Raw genomic sequence first — 16,245 nt, 5'->3', positions numbered from 1 at the left:
AACTGAGGTTCGAAGAAGTTAAGCGAAACCCGCAAGAGGATCAGTGGTGCTAGGATTCACCCTCACATACTTAGGCTATCTGTGGCTGGGATCCCATTGTACAACTTTTCTTTAGCAAAACGTCTTATGCACTAGCTCACGCATGAATTGCCGAGCTTGCTTGTTGACTGTTCACTTGGCTTCCCTGAAGAATATCTTATCTGTGTGCTCACACTTCTGAGTTAGCCTGTATAGACAAGCTGTCAGAATGTTGGTGGGAATATTGACATTTAACTGCATGGTGGAAATGGGTATATCAGTTTATAGGACAGCTTAAGTTTTAAAAAAAATCATCCCAGCACCCCAAGTGAATCTAAGGGTGCTGAATGATGGATGACTGGGGAGGATGCTAAATTTGGGTCATGGGAAACCTGAAAATTTGGGAATTTAAGGAAGGCAGAAATAGAACCAAATTCATGTGTCAGTCTAAGTTTTTCAAAATTTGATGTCAGATACCTCTTCCTATACAGGCTTTCTCTCTTCCTCCTGCAGCTTCAGGATTAACTGTCTTCCACATACCTTGTGTTTTCCTATCACTATACCTTTGTTGACATTTGGATTGCCTGGAGTGCCCTCCCTGGTTGCCACTGATTCTCAGCCTTGCTCCTTCTGCTTGTTGAAAGCCTTCTGCTCTTAGGCTAGTCCCTCAGAAAGCCTCCTCTTCCTTAAACCACCATAGCAGCCTCTGTTTAAAACATCAATTTGCAGCTTGAAATTTACTTTTGGACTAGGTGTTATTTTTATGTATTTATAGCTCATCTCTGTTATTAATCATGAGCTGGGAGATGAATAATAATATCTTCACTTGTATTTATTCCATTATATGCCTTGGACTTGGTATGTGCTCATGAAATAGTAGTTGATAATTTTATAACTCTTGAAGGCAGGGTTTTCTCAAAACATATCAATAAAATACCATTTCTGGGAGAGATGCTCTCCCTAAAAGGTAGCCATTGGTCAAATAAGGTTAAAAACCACCACATACCATTTCTATCTCAGGAAGTTTACATAGTAGTTGGCATTTTCAACATCCACTGCTTTACAGTAGTGAGACTGATTTTACTATTTTAACCCGTACTTCTAAGCTCACCTTCTAATTTTTAAAATAAGAACTCTTCCAATATCTCCTATTCCTCAAAATGTTCTTAGCAAGAAACTGCTTCAAGGTCTTTTTGTATAAAAATTTTGCTCATAATAGTCACAAATGTGGAAACTGGAGTTTGATACAATCTAGTCTGTACATTTTGTTCGGCCTTTCCACATAGTACTTGGGAAGGCACCCCCCCCTTAGTTGTATTGGTGTGTGTGTGTGTGTGTGTGTGTGTGTGTGTGTGTGTCTTTGCATGTCCTATACAATTTGGACTCAACCTGAAAATAGATTGAGATTGAAAAGAGAATGGTTGGAACTGGTCTTTCAGCTTGATTATCTGCTGGAATCTCTATTACTTCTCATAATATGCTTGAAAAGTTTTATTTGTACCTTAAGGGCAATGAGCCTGGCCTCATTTACAAATATGAATGCAGATGTTAGGAGGGGACTGTCTTCTCCCCCAGACTGTGTGGCTCACTGTTAGCTTGTTTTATTTACTTCCTCTGAAAAGAAATATCCATCCCTTGGAATTAGACCCAGTATTGTTAGTGGGGAAACTCAGTTTTGGAGTCAGAAAGTTTCAATTTAATTCCCAACTCAGGCCTGTGTGACCCTGAGCAGGTTTTCCTTCCAGAGCCACTGACTCATCATCTACGAAACAAGATGAGTCACTTCTGCCTCCAAGAGCATTTTACAAGGACAGTGCCTGGCCCAGGAGAGATGCTGCACAAGTATTGGTCCCTTTTTGCAGTTATTTTTTGTGTCAGGTTATGACAGGAGAATTCCACAGGCGTAAAGTCATATGGACAAAGCTGCGTCTCCCTGTTGTTGCCATTCCGCGTTTCACGGCATTTCTTCAAACCATGAATGGTGTCGCTCTCCTTCACGTCTTCTGTCTCTGTGTGGCAACTGTAGGGGTGGGCAGGGGTTAGTAAGAGTTGAATTGTTATCTATAAGGGGAATATTTGAATTCTAAAAATAGTGAATAAATAACCTGAAAGAGAGTTTAAAAATTTTTTATTGTAATCATTTGAGATACAGGAAAGCAACTTACAAATGATCAGTTTAGTCTTATCATCTGTTAATTGTAAAACTCCATCCCCCCATTTTTTATATATACATATAATATATATATAATATGTGCTATATATTATTATATATAATACATGTTTATTTATTTTTATATACATTATATATAAATATTTATATATATATAAATACTTTGGTTGGAATAATTCATCACATCATTCAAAGGGGAATAGTAAATGCATTAGGAGAAACTTCCAACTTTTGTATAAATCCATTATATAATTTTGTTTTACTTTTAATTTTTATTTTTTGGGGTGGTAATTAGGTTTGTTTGTTTGTTTATTGGGGGAGGTACTGGGGATTGAACCCAAGACCTTGTGCATGCTAAGCATGCACTCTACCACTTGAGCTATACCCTCCCCCCATTATATAATTTTAGCCATGGGTTCATTTCCATGTGGTTTAGGATTATATATGACTATGCACAAACAGCATAAAAGGATCATCGTGGTGACAGTCTTGCTTAAGGTTACATATTTGGAGGTGAAATCACTCAATAGAAAATTAGATTGATAATTTTGGGGAGTGAGTAGAATAGATTGTTCAACATATATTGTGGTTTTCAGGCCAACTGACTACTCTGACTCCCATTTTGCAGAAAACCATGTACTTGTTACATGTGGTTGTCAATATGTGTCAGTCCTGTCTGTCTCCAGCCATCCATGGCTAAACTGTTCCTGGGAGAAGCCCACTTGTCCCTGTGAAGGATGACAAATGGCAGCTTTGCTGCTGTATCTACCTTTCTAAATGCCGAATTCTCTCCTGGCAGGTTTTCTTGACATAAATATTATGACTGGCTTAAAAAAATCATTTTTCTGTACTTTATTGGTTTAGACACCAGGTGACGTCTTGTGAGCTAAGCTGAAGTAACAGGCAGTGATGAACCTAAAAGTTCCTTGGACTGGCTTTGTTTTTATATTCATCAGCATCTGTCTTGATCTGGTTGATTGCAGGAGAAGATGTATCGGGGAGTCTCTGTCCAGCATCTCCTCCTCCTGAACAGATAGCTTGTGAAATTCCCTGCCGAATGGACTGTGTGGTGAGTGAGTGGACAGAGTGGTCATCCTGCTCCCAGTCTTGTTCAAATAAAAACTCAGATGGAAACAGACCAGGTCGAGGACTATAGTGGCGTTGGCTGGAGAAGGTGAGTAATAGGAAAGGCTTCTGTTCTCTACATCCAAATGAACAGTTTGTTTTCCAGGTGTGCCTTTTCTCTTTGATCCTCTGCAGGTTCCCATATCGACATGAATTACTTAAGCCCATCCTATATACAGGCTGTGGCAATCAGACAGATGTTAGTTTTTGAAATACTTTTTTGGGGAAAAAAATAAAGCTGGGTTGATATACCTCCCACTTCAGATAGCTCATGCAATTGGGAACCTAATTGGAATATGTCTGGTAAAACAAGTTCCAAATTAGGAGTTAAGAGACATGGCTTCTTGAACAAGAGCCACCACTGATATTGGTAGGCTACCTGATTTGTGTGCCCTCATCTCCTGTTCTGTCAGGCTAGCCTGTGGTGAGAGGGAGAAAGATGAAGGCTGTGGAAATGGCTCTGAAGAAGCTAAAATGGTACTATGAGAATGTAAATGGGTGACATCAGAGCAAATGAGAGGAGCTACTCTTCCTATCACTTACAGCGATGGTCTCAGTCTCCAGACACATGTGTCATTTCTTTCAGGTCCTCCCTCGGCTTTGTGTGCCTACAGCTCAGTTGGAACTGTACAGTAGTATGGCTACTGGCTTTGAGGAACTTTTTAAACAAGATTCTGTTCTGTGGTCCTAAGAAATGGGGCCAGGGTCAAGATGAAGGAAGATTTTCATATTCTTAAAGTGCATTTGTTTTCTCTTCTTGTCTGTTATACTTCTGGAGGGAGAAAAAGTCAATAGTATTTAATGGGGGAAAAGAAATAACAAGAATAACAAGACCAAGGTCATAGATCTTCTCCAGCATTTGGCCCACTGAATAAAACATTATAGAGTGGAGGAGGAGGGGGAAAAAAGTCAAGACTTTAGGTAAATACCAGTTTTTACATGGATATAAAAATGGGAAAGAAAAGATAGTCATGAAATTTGGTTGTCTGACTCACCCAGGATTGTAAGGGTGCACATCTGTCTGGTCTGCCTGGCAGTGGATAACACATTGTCTGGTATTATTTCTGAGTTTAAGGATGGGCTCTCTCCTGCCAAACTTTGAGATTTCTCAATTTCTCAAATAGCAGTAAAATGCACTGCTTGATGGAGGATAGAGGTCTTAAAGTGGTTCTCTGAGAGAAAATAATACTCTCTTAGGAAAGAAAGAGCTTATGTAGGTAATGTGTGTGTATGTGTGTATTTGACCTGATATCACTTCAAGGTCATGGGTTACTATAGCTAACTGACTAATTTCTGTAGGCATAATAATATTAAGATAAAAGCAGATTTCTTTGGAGTTTATCTCAGAAATGCATGACTCAGAGGTGGAAAGTAGAATCAATTGATTTTTTACATCTAATTGACATGCACCATTATCTGTTCTTTGGGAGAGAAGGGTGCAATGTATTGTTCTCAGGTTGTTCCTCAGGACGAAAGAACCATGACCTTCAAGTTGGAAATGGAGTGACTTGGCTCAGGCCAATGAAAGGTTGTTTCACAAAGGCCCTCTTTCTAGACCATTTAAACAGTTAAAACAACAAAAAACAAGAACGACAGTAACAACAGCAGCCACATGGCAATAACACCAGTGCCCGCTGTGTATTCTGTTTGATTTTGGTGTTTGCAAGTGGAAAGCCATGCCCCTCTAGTCAGGCCCTCCACGAGTATCGTTCATGCAATGACCATTCTTGTCTGCAACTCTACTGGGAGACAGCTCCGTGGGGCCCCTGTTCTGAAGACACATTGGTAACTGCCCTTAATGCAACCATTGGCTGGAATGGAGAAGTGACATGTGGCGTGGGCATTCAGACACGGAGGGTCTTCTGTGTCAAGAGTCATGTGGGACAGGTGATGACAAAAAGGTATTATTGATAATTTATTGAAAGTACATAGGGTTATGGCATAGTTGAATATTTTCAGTCAGAAGCATTTTTCAAGCCCTGAATATGTCTCAATCTGTGCTGGAGTAAGAGATTTTTGTTTTGCTTTGTTTGACTCTTCAGGACTTAAAAAATATGCCTCAACCAGAGGTAGACAATTTACTAAGTTGTAATGTGTGCATTAATTAATGGATAACAGTAAATATAATGCCCACCCGTATTGAATCGTTTTGAGTAACCAGATTTTCTAGAGCTGATATCAGTATTTTTGACTCTTTTTCAGTCACATAAAGACAAGGTCCATGTGAAGGTAGGTTACACACACACTTTGAAAATACAGGGCTATGTTCACTCTTCTTTAGGTCCCGCTGCTCTTGTCTGCACTGAGTAAATCCACACGGTCATTTTAAATCAACTAATTCCTGCCCTTGAGTAGGCTTACAGTCTCATGCATGCCATACCCTGCACAGGGAGAGGTAAATTAAAAAAAAAGCAGGAGAATGTGGACATGTGGACTAGGATATAGACATCAGCAAGGATCAGGACAGTTGCAAGTGATGGAGGGAAAAAGAGCACTTGGCTGGAGGAGTTTCTTTAGACCAAATGGGGAGACATAAGTCTTCCTGCAGTCCATGCAGGAGGGCTCCTGGAAGAGAAAATGTAAGGGACCTGCCTCATGTACAGAGACTGGGTAACTGGCCTGCCATAGAGATTTCCAAGTGGCTACATGTGAATGAGTCCCCTTCCAGTGATGGAAGACTCTACTCCAGCCGCAGGGGCAGTGTGGGTCCCCAGGCTGGGCTGGTGCAAACTTGGGTCTAGGGTCACAAACTAGGCAACTTTGAGCTCTTCCCAAGGCATTTCTAAGTTGGGAAAATGATACCCTCTCTTCTTTCTGATCTTGATGCTTTGAGAGTATGAGTGGAAAGTTGACATGACTGTGCTCTCGCCTGATGGAAAAAGCAGGAGAGAGTAAAATTGATGCTCAGGAAGAAGCAGAAACCAAAGCAGAACAAATCCTGGCAGCATCCAGCCCTGGTCCCATCCCCACTGAGGGAGCTGCCTTTCCTGGCAACCTGGGCAACTACATTTGCTCTCATGCCTGCTTCCATCCAGTTTGTGTTGCTGTCATGGGCAACTCAGACACCTGATTAATCTCATCTTGGGGCACCATGATGACGGATTCTGGGCCTTAGCCACATTGCCATGGAAACCGCTTGGGTTGTGTATAAGGAAAGTCATAGAACCTGAGCTGCTGATGGCAGAAATAGGGCAGACTGGCCAGATACTGTGGTGTTAGAGCATCTGAGGAGCAGATGGCTGTGCAAATACAAGAGAAGATAACTAGGGCTGGAAGTGAAGCATAGTCAAGAAGACTGAATCTCCCCCCTTCCAAATGTGGCGTCCAGTAAGCTGGGGTTGGATGATCTTCACTGTTGCCACCACAGATTTTAGCACCGTGTCTGGCATGTGGTTAGTGTCCATAAACGTTTTTAGAATTTATGAATGAATCAGACCTATGTGTAGGAAAGTAACAGGGTTTGACATGGAACAGATATGAATTGTAGAAGATTAAAGAAGCTGATGTTTATCCTTTGCTTTAAGAAAAAATATAAAATATTTAAAAATATAAAAATGTGAAATAGAAAAAGATAAAATCTACCATGATAAATTTTGGCTAAGGGGACTGACACGAAGTGTGATGTGCAGATTGTACGTATGTCCTTCTGCTCTTATTAAGTCATAAATGATATTTCTGCTTTAGCATCTAACTCTAAGTTGCTTGTGATACTTTTTGGAATGTCAGTTTACACCAGTGTGTGTTTCAGTTTACCTGGTGGTAACAAAACACCATGCGGATCAATCGAGTCAGTGAAAGTTTTAGCCAAACATGGACAATAACGTTTGCACATCATTTGGTTCAGGACATAATCAAATTCATGAGGTTATGGTAAAATTCTGAAAGGCTTATAAAGATACCAAGCAGACAAAAGAACTCTTTTTATCTTGAGACGGATTGCAGCCTTGATAGTGTTCATTTTTATCATGTAAATTTCCAACTGCTGAAAAAAAGATGCGTGACATATTAGCTTGAATATCCAAATAAAAATTAGTATAGCTTAGATATAGGAATGGATGCTACATGAAATGCAGCAAACTATTATTCTTTACAGTGATGAGAAAATTGAGCATACTTGAAGTATGAGCTCTCTTCCAGGTAATGTTTCACCTCTGAACCACAACAGGAAAAATCTACTTGATGTGAATGCAGTTTATTTTTTTGTCTTAGCAATGGAGCATTAGAATTGAGACCGACAGCTACCAAAGACATTATCATCACATTTCAAACACTATTTGGACATGAAAAGTTGGATTATATGTTCAAACAGACCCCTATTTCCTTGTCTGGCTTTCTGATTACTATGAATGACAGTTTTTTATAAAGTCTCTAAGCCCATCAGCTTATTCAAAGGTTAACTTAATGATATTTTGTCAGAAGAAAAATCACAGGGCCAACAGTTTATAGTTTAAAGCACAATTCACAAATGCATATGCATTTGTTTGATAATTTACGTGAGACTAAAAATATCATCATGACAATGAATAACCTCCAGTTTTGCTTGATTTTCCAACACAAGAAAATTAATTGCACATATGTTTTCCCTAAAACACACACACACACACATACTTTTTTTTTTTTGCACTTTTAATGAGGCTGGAGACTTAACAACCTAGTTTTAGTTTTTACTGTATGTCTCCAAACAGTCCTGCTCAACAAGGGAAGCCTGCATTGACTTAAGAAAAGTTAATTAAAATTCTTGAGGTAATGAGATTAATTGAGCTAAGAAAATAATACCTAGTATCCAGTGGAGCACATAGTGAGATAGAAGATCAGCGGTAGAAAGTATCCTTTGCTCTGTCCTTTCAGAAAAATACACTTTTGCTCTTTTTGATGTGAAAGCCATTGCAGTGGAAAAAAATCCCCTCCCTTTTGTGAAATCCTGGGGGTGGGGGTGATGGCAATAGAAAGGGAAGAGGAAAATATCCTCAAGAAAGAGTGGGCTTCAGGGTAGAGAGAAAGAAGCATGTCTCCATGGACTGGATGGGCTAACATCATGTGCTCTAGCCCTAAACCCACTGCACTGGGATGTACAGAATTCCTAGCAAGTTCTTGCTTCCCTAGGGTGGTGTTTTGGTTTCCACGTAATTGTATAGGTTGCCATTGTATGAGTAATAGAATTGATTTTATCAGAAAATGAGGACTAGGGGTGTGGGTATAGCTCAGTGATAGAGCACGTGCTTAGCACTTAGCATGCATGAGGTTCAGTCTCCAATACCTCCATTAAAAAAAAAAGAAAAGAAAATGAGGACTAGCTAAGACACAACTGACACAGAGTGAGAGCTTGTTGGGATATTTTGGGACGTTTGTTTGGTTTTGTTTCACTACTCAATTTTTTTTTCAGTTGCAATGTGCAAAAAAATAATAACTAAGATTAAAATCCCATAACTCAAAGCCTTCCAAAGGTCCTAAAAGGTACTTTCTGCCATTAACATGAAAACACGGGCCCTTTTGTGAGATCTAGTAATTGAGAGCTCCGTTTACACATTTCCTGTTGAAAAAGTTGGCAGGTTGAGATGGTACAGCAGTTCCTGGGTTGGAGGACTACTCAAGGGAAGGGGTTGGAGCGCTGAGTCTGCACCATGATTGTGGACACATAACTGGAAAATGGCAGATCTCTGTAGCTCAATTTGATGCATTTCAGCACAGTGATTATAAGGAACTGAAACCTATAGGACGCCAAGAGGCAATCATCATGGAATACTCCAGTACAAGTCCAGGAAAGTGTATGTGTTGAAATGAAATGTACTCATCCTTTTATCAAAAGTACTTCCAATCAAGGATCAGAGTGTTACAGGAGAGTAGGAAGTATGAATTTTGGCAAAAGGCAAGGAGCCATGATGTGTTTATTAACTAAAAACTGACTCTGTGTGTTTCCCTGGTTTTTAAGGCTTCAGTTTTGTTTCAGAGATGGCTGGATAAATGTGCCTAATATTCCCAGGGATTTGCCTTGTGGCTCCAACAGCATAAGTACTATTCAGTCACTCACTTCCTGTTACTAAATATATGCAATGCATTAAGATCTTCTGGCATTTTTAAGTTATGATATAAAATGGAATCCTACCATCAAAATTAGTGTATGTACAAAGTATGCACATATATGCACACTTGTGCACACACATACCCAGAAAACCAGCAGCATGAAAGATGTCAAAAGCTATTTCTTATTCAGTGACAATAAACGATACAGAGAATAAACATTATAGTTTTTAGAAGTGGAGGATACATAAGCTGCTAATGGTCGAAGAGAATATTTTTGAAGACTAAGAGGAAATTTATGAAATTGGAAATGAGATGGTCCTTGAAGGGGTTAGACAGCATATAAATAGGAGGAAGAGGAAGTTGAATCTCTAAGGAAAACGTCTGCATTATTGGCTGAAAAAATGAACAGAAAGACAGTTTCACTGGCAAGAAAATACTTGGCTCCTCTCAGACCAGCAATCACATTTCAGGAAAGCCTTCTGTTCATGGCATCTAACCTGATAAAAGCAGTCTAACCTGAGTTTGACATATGCCTTTGAGGGGATTTTACCTTTCTCACTGGTGGACTTAGGGGAAGAACACAGAGAAAGAGGACCATGTTACGAAGTTGACCTTAGGCCTGTTGAGTGTTTGTGGTGTGTGATGCTAACAAAGTGTCAATAAACATAAGCAATATTGGTTTCCCAAAAAAGATGAACAGCTGCTCCTAACTGGAAGTGAACAAAGTGCCTGCAGATTTAGCCACTCTCTCCAGAGCACCTGAAGCCAAGCCAGCAGCACAGGCATTTCTGAGCTCTTTGTGGACATATGAGTGGGTCCTGGCTGGGTCTGTGCACCCCTAGCCCTGCCGCCCCACTGAGCACACCGGAAGTTGTCCTTCCATTTCCAGCCACATACCAGGAGAGATTGGAGAGCAGACAGAATAAAGAGCAGTTCAATTAAATTTTAGTAGACTTCAGGGTATGAGTAAAGGACTTGGGAGTGAGTTTAGTGTTTTTTGCTATCTCTGTCAAAGGATGACATAAGTCTACCATACCAGAATAGTTTGTATTATTTAAATACTATTTTCTCTAAAGACACTTTTTCATTCCATTGTTGCATTCATTGAATTCAACTACTTAATAGGTAGTTTTTATGTATATTATGGATGATTATTAATAAGACCACTAGCAATTTATTGAGCAGTTTTTTCTGTGCATATATACATTTCCACTTTAATTTATCAGTATTACATTGTTATAAGCACCACAGTGGAAGTAAAACAATATAGAGGGACTGAGGATGGAAATCTACTACGTTTAGCATCCCACATCCCAAATACAACCACTTTAGTAGTTTCTATTAACTATTAATAGTTATTTCTTTTCTTCCCCTCTCTTCTCTCTCTCTCTGTTTTTGGGGGTATGCCTTCATGTGGTTCACAAGTTATAACAAAATACAAAGGGACATCTAATATATGACAATGAATTTCCTTCTACCGCTTCTGCTCCCATCCCCCGCCTCCCCGCCTCCTGTCCTGCCATTGGCAGCCACTCTGCTAGTTTCTTGTCTGTCTCCACTGTGTCTTTATGTCAGTGCAGGCAAGCGCCAGGATATATCCTCATCCTCCCTCCCCTTTCCGATGTTTACCTCCTTACTCTAAATGGTGTAGTTTTCATGTATCATTCATATATCTCTTCACTGATCAATTTAAAATGTCCATTTACACTCCTCTCCTGACTTGACTCCTCTTCCTTTGGTTGGTGCTCTGTTGGTTGGTTATGTTTGCATTTTTGATTAATTTACTTAGAACTTTCTCATTTCATTTATATGTATTGGCTCTCTGAGGACCTGCTTTGTTGGAGGAGGACATCCAAGCCTCCCTCCCCTGCCACCTCCCATCTTGCGCCCACTGTGTCTTCACCTTACGGTGACAAGAAAAATATTGTGTACATTCTGTTCACAGCCAAATTCGTGTCTTGTCTATGTATTGCTTCTAAAGTTTTAAAACTAAGAATAGGTTTTTATTTTTATAATTATGTACCTTGACAAGATTTGGCCTCAGTGAGAGTCTCCTTTTTTGTCAGGTGACCTGGCTTTCTCCCTCACCTCCCCCAGCCATTGTTACCTCTCCTCTTACCTTGGCTTGCTGTTTGCCAGTTGGACAGTTTTTGTGTCTGCACGCTGGTCATTTTGTGCACAGTTGGTAGACATTCCACTCTGAATTGCCAGCCTTCCATCAGCTCTACGATATTTGAATCCATGATTTCCTTGTTAATTTTACTTCTTCAATTTTCTGTTCTCTTCTACTGGGAAGTCTCAATTGTCTGTTTGAATTTGCCAGGCGATTTCTTTTTCCGATCGTTATTTTTCTCAAGTGTTCTGTCTCCATGTGGCTTTGGGTCCATTACTTATTATTTCAGCACCTCAGTTTATCATCTGAAAATGAAGATTATAATGCCTCTCACTGCTGTCATTAGTGATAAATGAAAGAATGTAGGCAAAGCACTTACTCACCACTGACATCTAGTACCAGACTTCCTGCTGTTAAGCTTTAGACGCAATGCATCTCTGTGCTGTATAGGAAGCTTAACGGGAAACAGAATTCAAAGATGCAGACATATGTTGCAGAGTGCTTTTCTGTTCTCCTTTTGGCATGGCACTGTTTTAGAAGATAATAAATGTGGTTTTTAGCCTTCTGTACTCTTGAAAATAAGCAAACAAGCATGCAAATAAAAACAGAATCTTGTTTGCCATGTTCTGAGACTTCAGTTCTTCCAAGTAACGATGAGTCCATTGACTCCGGTCCCCCTAAGTATGAACAGTACATTAATTCTCTGCAGCATAACAGAACTAAGATGTTTCTCCTGTCAATGCTAGTCCGTATATTTGTTCTTTGCAAGCAAACATACTCCACTTATGTCTCGCTGACTCCAGCTCATCAATTTACGTGTTCTAAAGAGACACCTGTCAATTACTTAAGTAATTCTAAACCTGTGTTGAGTATCGGGGTGTGCAGTATTTTTGCATGGTCGTCAATGTTTTTTGTTTCCCAATATACCCATGTGTCACCTCGTACACTATCACTGATTTGATATATTCCTGAATAAAACACTTTTCAAAAAATTAAATCTTGTCTATTCTGAAAAAAAAAAAATCAAGTGTTCCTTGAATTCATGCTGACGGGGAGATACTCACTTGGCATCTGTCTTACATTAGCTTCAGGGATTTTTTTTTTTCTTCTGGTCTAGTGAAAAGAATTTTGGTTTCTGGGTCAAGAGAGGTGAGGTGTGCTTCAGGCTCTCCCTCTGGCTGTGAGGCCTTGGGCACAGCACATAACTTCACCTCCCTGGGTCTCTCTCCCTTCTCTATAAAAGGTCTCAGTGATTTCAGTTCTGAAATCCGATGGTTCTGTGTTAAATTGCTTACTTTCTCCAGGAGGCACTGATGCGTTCTCTTCATGTTGGCAGATGCCCAGAATCTACTCGGCCCAAAACAGTACGCCCCTGTCTCCTGTGCAAGAAAGACTGTATCGTGACCGTGTTCAGCGAGTGGACGCCCTGCCCAAGGCTGTGCCAGCCAGGTAGGCGGACGCTGTTCCCTTGATGCTTTCTCTCCTTCCTGATCACCTGCTTGCTTTCCCCACTGATAAATATGCCAGAGACTGTGGAACAGAAGCTCCTGTCTTTTCCAATTGCATGTCACCCTGGGAACAAGGGTTGTAAAATTTGTAGATGAAGTCTTAGATTTCCAGTTCCCACAGAACTTGGCAGGGAAAACATGATCAATTTTACATGTCGTAGTGCCTCGGGTGTGTGTTGCAGAAGTATTCGTCTTCTGTTGACCCCGTTGTGGCATTTCAATCAGCCATTCACACGTGGTCCCCCATCAGACATCCATACCATCCCATTTATCTGTGGCTCCTGTACTTAGAGCCTGACTCCAGGCATCTTCATTAGAATATAGGGCCTTAAGCGCTAAGCATGTGTCACTGATGAATTTATATTCCAGCCTGTGGAAGAAAAGAGGCAGATACATTAAAAAGTATTGAACAGGTAAGGAAATTGGCAATATATGGTAGGTACTTCTTTCCTTTTAATGGTGATGCTCTGTACCCCTGGATGTATTTGGAGGGCTGTGATCCAGGAGGCTTAATACCTAAGTTCCAATAAACACACAGGAAAACTTTTATAAAATGACTTTCTTAGAACCAGTATTTCCGCCCCACTTATTTCAGTCCCCTGATGAGGTAGTCCAGGTGGAGACACAGAAACTAGTTCCAGAGCTCCGTTTTGGCCTAAGACCTAGAGTTAATAACTTGGTCCCTCTCCCCTAGCCTCAGACCCCAGCCTCGGTTCTATGAATCTTACCATTGCCGTAGTAAGAAAAGTTACACCCAAGAAAGGGAAGGATGGGAAGAGTATTAACCCTACTGCTCGAAGCAAACTTACTCACATCCACACCCCTCTGGCCTTGTCTGGACAGCCGTGTACTCGGGCAGGGCGTGGCTCTCAGTGCATCGCTGCTCTAGCCCCCTGGAAGATCTCCAGGAGAGGAAAGCATGCAGCTCTTTGAAGAGAGAACCCATCCCAGAGATCGAGAGCACTGAACTCCTCTCCTTGGAAAATTCTGGCTCTGTGCATCTAGGATCCCCCAAAGGCTCTCTGACTCACACATCTTCATGGGAGTGACATGACAATGTGGCCAGCATTGACATAGACCTGTCTGCTGCTTCAAAGCCCTTCTCATTGATGGACGGGGGTGGGGGGTGCTGGTAGTGACTGCTTTTGAAGAATATCATCAATCAGTGTCTTAGATTGCAATGGGTTTGGGGGGTGCCTGTATGAAGGTTTTCTAACTGTGCCATTTCCTCTTCTTAAATGACCCTCTGCCCTAGAATTAACATAGTAGCATCCAGTGAACTTTGCCTGTGGATGGAATCAGAAATAAATGTACTGAATACAGAAGAACTTTGACAATACAGTGGAATGTTTATCTGATCTTTTGAGGGGTGGAGATAGCAGTCTCTTCTGGAAACCCTCCAGCACTTATTTTCCAGAATGAAAATTCAGAGTAATTGAGCCGGAGGAACAGGATTTGTTGAGTCACCTGGGGAAGGTCGTTTCCAGACAGAGTGGGATGGAAAAGCTGTGATCTCTATTCTGAACCATTTGAAGGAGGAGATTGGCTTTTGAAATTTTTGTAGTCACGTATCTGAAAAACATTCAAGCTCTTAAAGATATATATAGGAAAAATGCAAGAAGATCAAATAATCTATGCTAATAGAGGTTTATTGAAGTTCAGCTGTTTCTTTTCGTTTCTTCCTCATAGGGGATTAGCATAATGCCTCTGTTAAATGGTTTTAAGAGAGGAAAGGACTGAATTAAAAAGAATACCCATGCTGGCAGCCAGATATTGGTGTTTTGAGCTGTCAGGGTCCCCTGACACCTAAGAAGGCATATTAGTTTTGTTGAGCCCATGTGCCCCAGTGGCCAGAGATTACTTCAGCTACCGCTATTGTATGCATCTACATTCAGGAAAATTCCCTCTGCTGTGTGAGCGTCTTCGTCCAGTGCCGCCTAAGGATGGAGGGATCACAGGCCATGCGAGATAACTGCTCTTCCAGCAGTTTTAGCTCTTACTCCCATTTTCAGAGATTCAATTAGTTATTTAAATGGTTGGCATTGTAGTGAAAATAGTTCTAAGCCTCTGTGGTCTCTTTTTGCCTCCAGTTTTTCAAACCTAGATGATTCTCTTCACACCCTGGCAGTCAGGGGACCTGGCAGAGCATAAATTCAATTTTTAGATTTCTTCCAGTCTTCTGCTTCCATCCTATTCACCCACATGTCTAGTTTATACTCGGGGACCAATATATTATTAAATAACCATGGGTTCGTTAGGGAAGACTATGAGAGGGAGGAGATTATTGGAGGAAATGGTAGCTCTAATCCTATGGTTCTCAGGCTTTATTGCTTCTGAATCATGTGGAAGCGTTGTTAAAATGCAGACTTTGGGCTACATGGCTAGAAATTCAGGTTCAGTAACTGTGGGCTGTTTCCCAAAATGTGTGTTGTAAGAAGCCGTCCCTGAAGGGGGATGTACTCCCCCCCTTAAAATAAAAGTGGATCATAGATCCATGAGCAAACACTGCTTGAACTCTGGACATACAGCCTGTTTTTCAGCTTCTTGCTCCAGCATTGTAGAGTGTGATGGCTGAGAACACAGACACTGGAGCCAAACAGCCAGGATTGAGCTCCAAGGTTTGCTGTGTGACAGTGGATGCATTACTTACTCTCTCTGTGTCTCAGTTTCCTCATCTGTAAAACAGGGTTAATAACCACACCTATGCATAAGGGAAATACTTAGAGCACTCATTGCCTTGCATTCGGTAGGTACCTGGCAGGCCATTGCACCTGCCTGGTGTGAGGCTGGCTGTGTTAAGTTGCCCTTCCTTCCTGCACCCTCAACCTGTACGTCCGCAGGGACCTGCTGTAGCAGCCTTTCTCCGGGAACAATGTGCTCATCTTTCAGACTACGTTTGCCCCTCTTCCCCTAGTCGCCTCACTAACTGGGTCATTCCACAGCGTCCTACACACCCCCTTTCTGACACTCCCATACATATCCTCCCTTGTTAATGTCACCTTTCCTAGATTGTACGTGCACAAATGCGGGGACCACTTGTGTCATCTTTATCACTAAGTCCTGTAAGCCCAGGATAGCATGGGGCAGAGCTGTCACTCAGTATTTTTGAATGGACAGATGTCCTCTAATGAGGGAGAAAAGTGTGGCTTTGAATCCAGGCAGTTGATTCTCTATTTTTGAGACTGTCCTTCAAAAGCTAATTTGGGAAATAGCATTTTAAAGCAGTACTTCTCATATTTAAATGCTGCTATAAGTCCCCGGGGGATCTTATTAAAATGCAGGTTCTAATT

At 41.0% G+C, this 16,245-nt stretch overlaps 1 pseudogene; it reads left to right on the top strand.

Annotated features, from left to right (window-relative positions):
* Window positions 1–16,245, top strand: part of LOC140693693 (thrombospondin type-1 domain-containing protein 7B-like) — a 175,321-nt pseudogene that overhangs the window by 39,168 nt on the left and 119,908 nt on the right.

This window comes from Vicugna pacos, unplaced genomic scaffold (assembly GCF_048564905.1).
Source record: "Vicugna pacos unplaced genomic scaffold, VicPac4 scaffold_20, whole genome shotgun sequence".
NCBI lineage: Eukaryota > Metazoa > Chordata > Mammalia > Artiodactyla > Camelidae > Vicugna > Vicugna pacos.
This window is presented reverse-complemented; position numbering and strand designations above follow the sequence as displayed.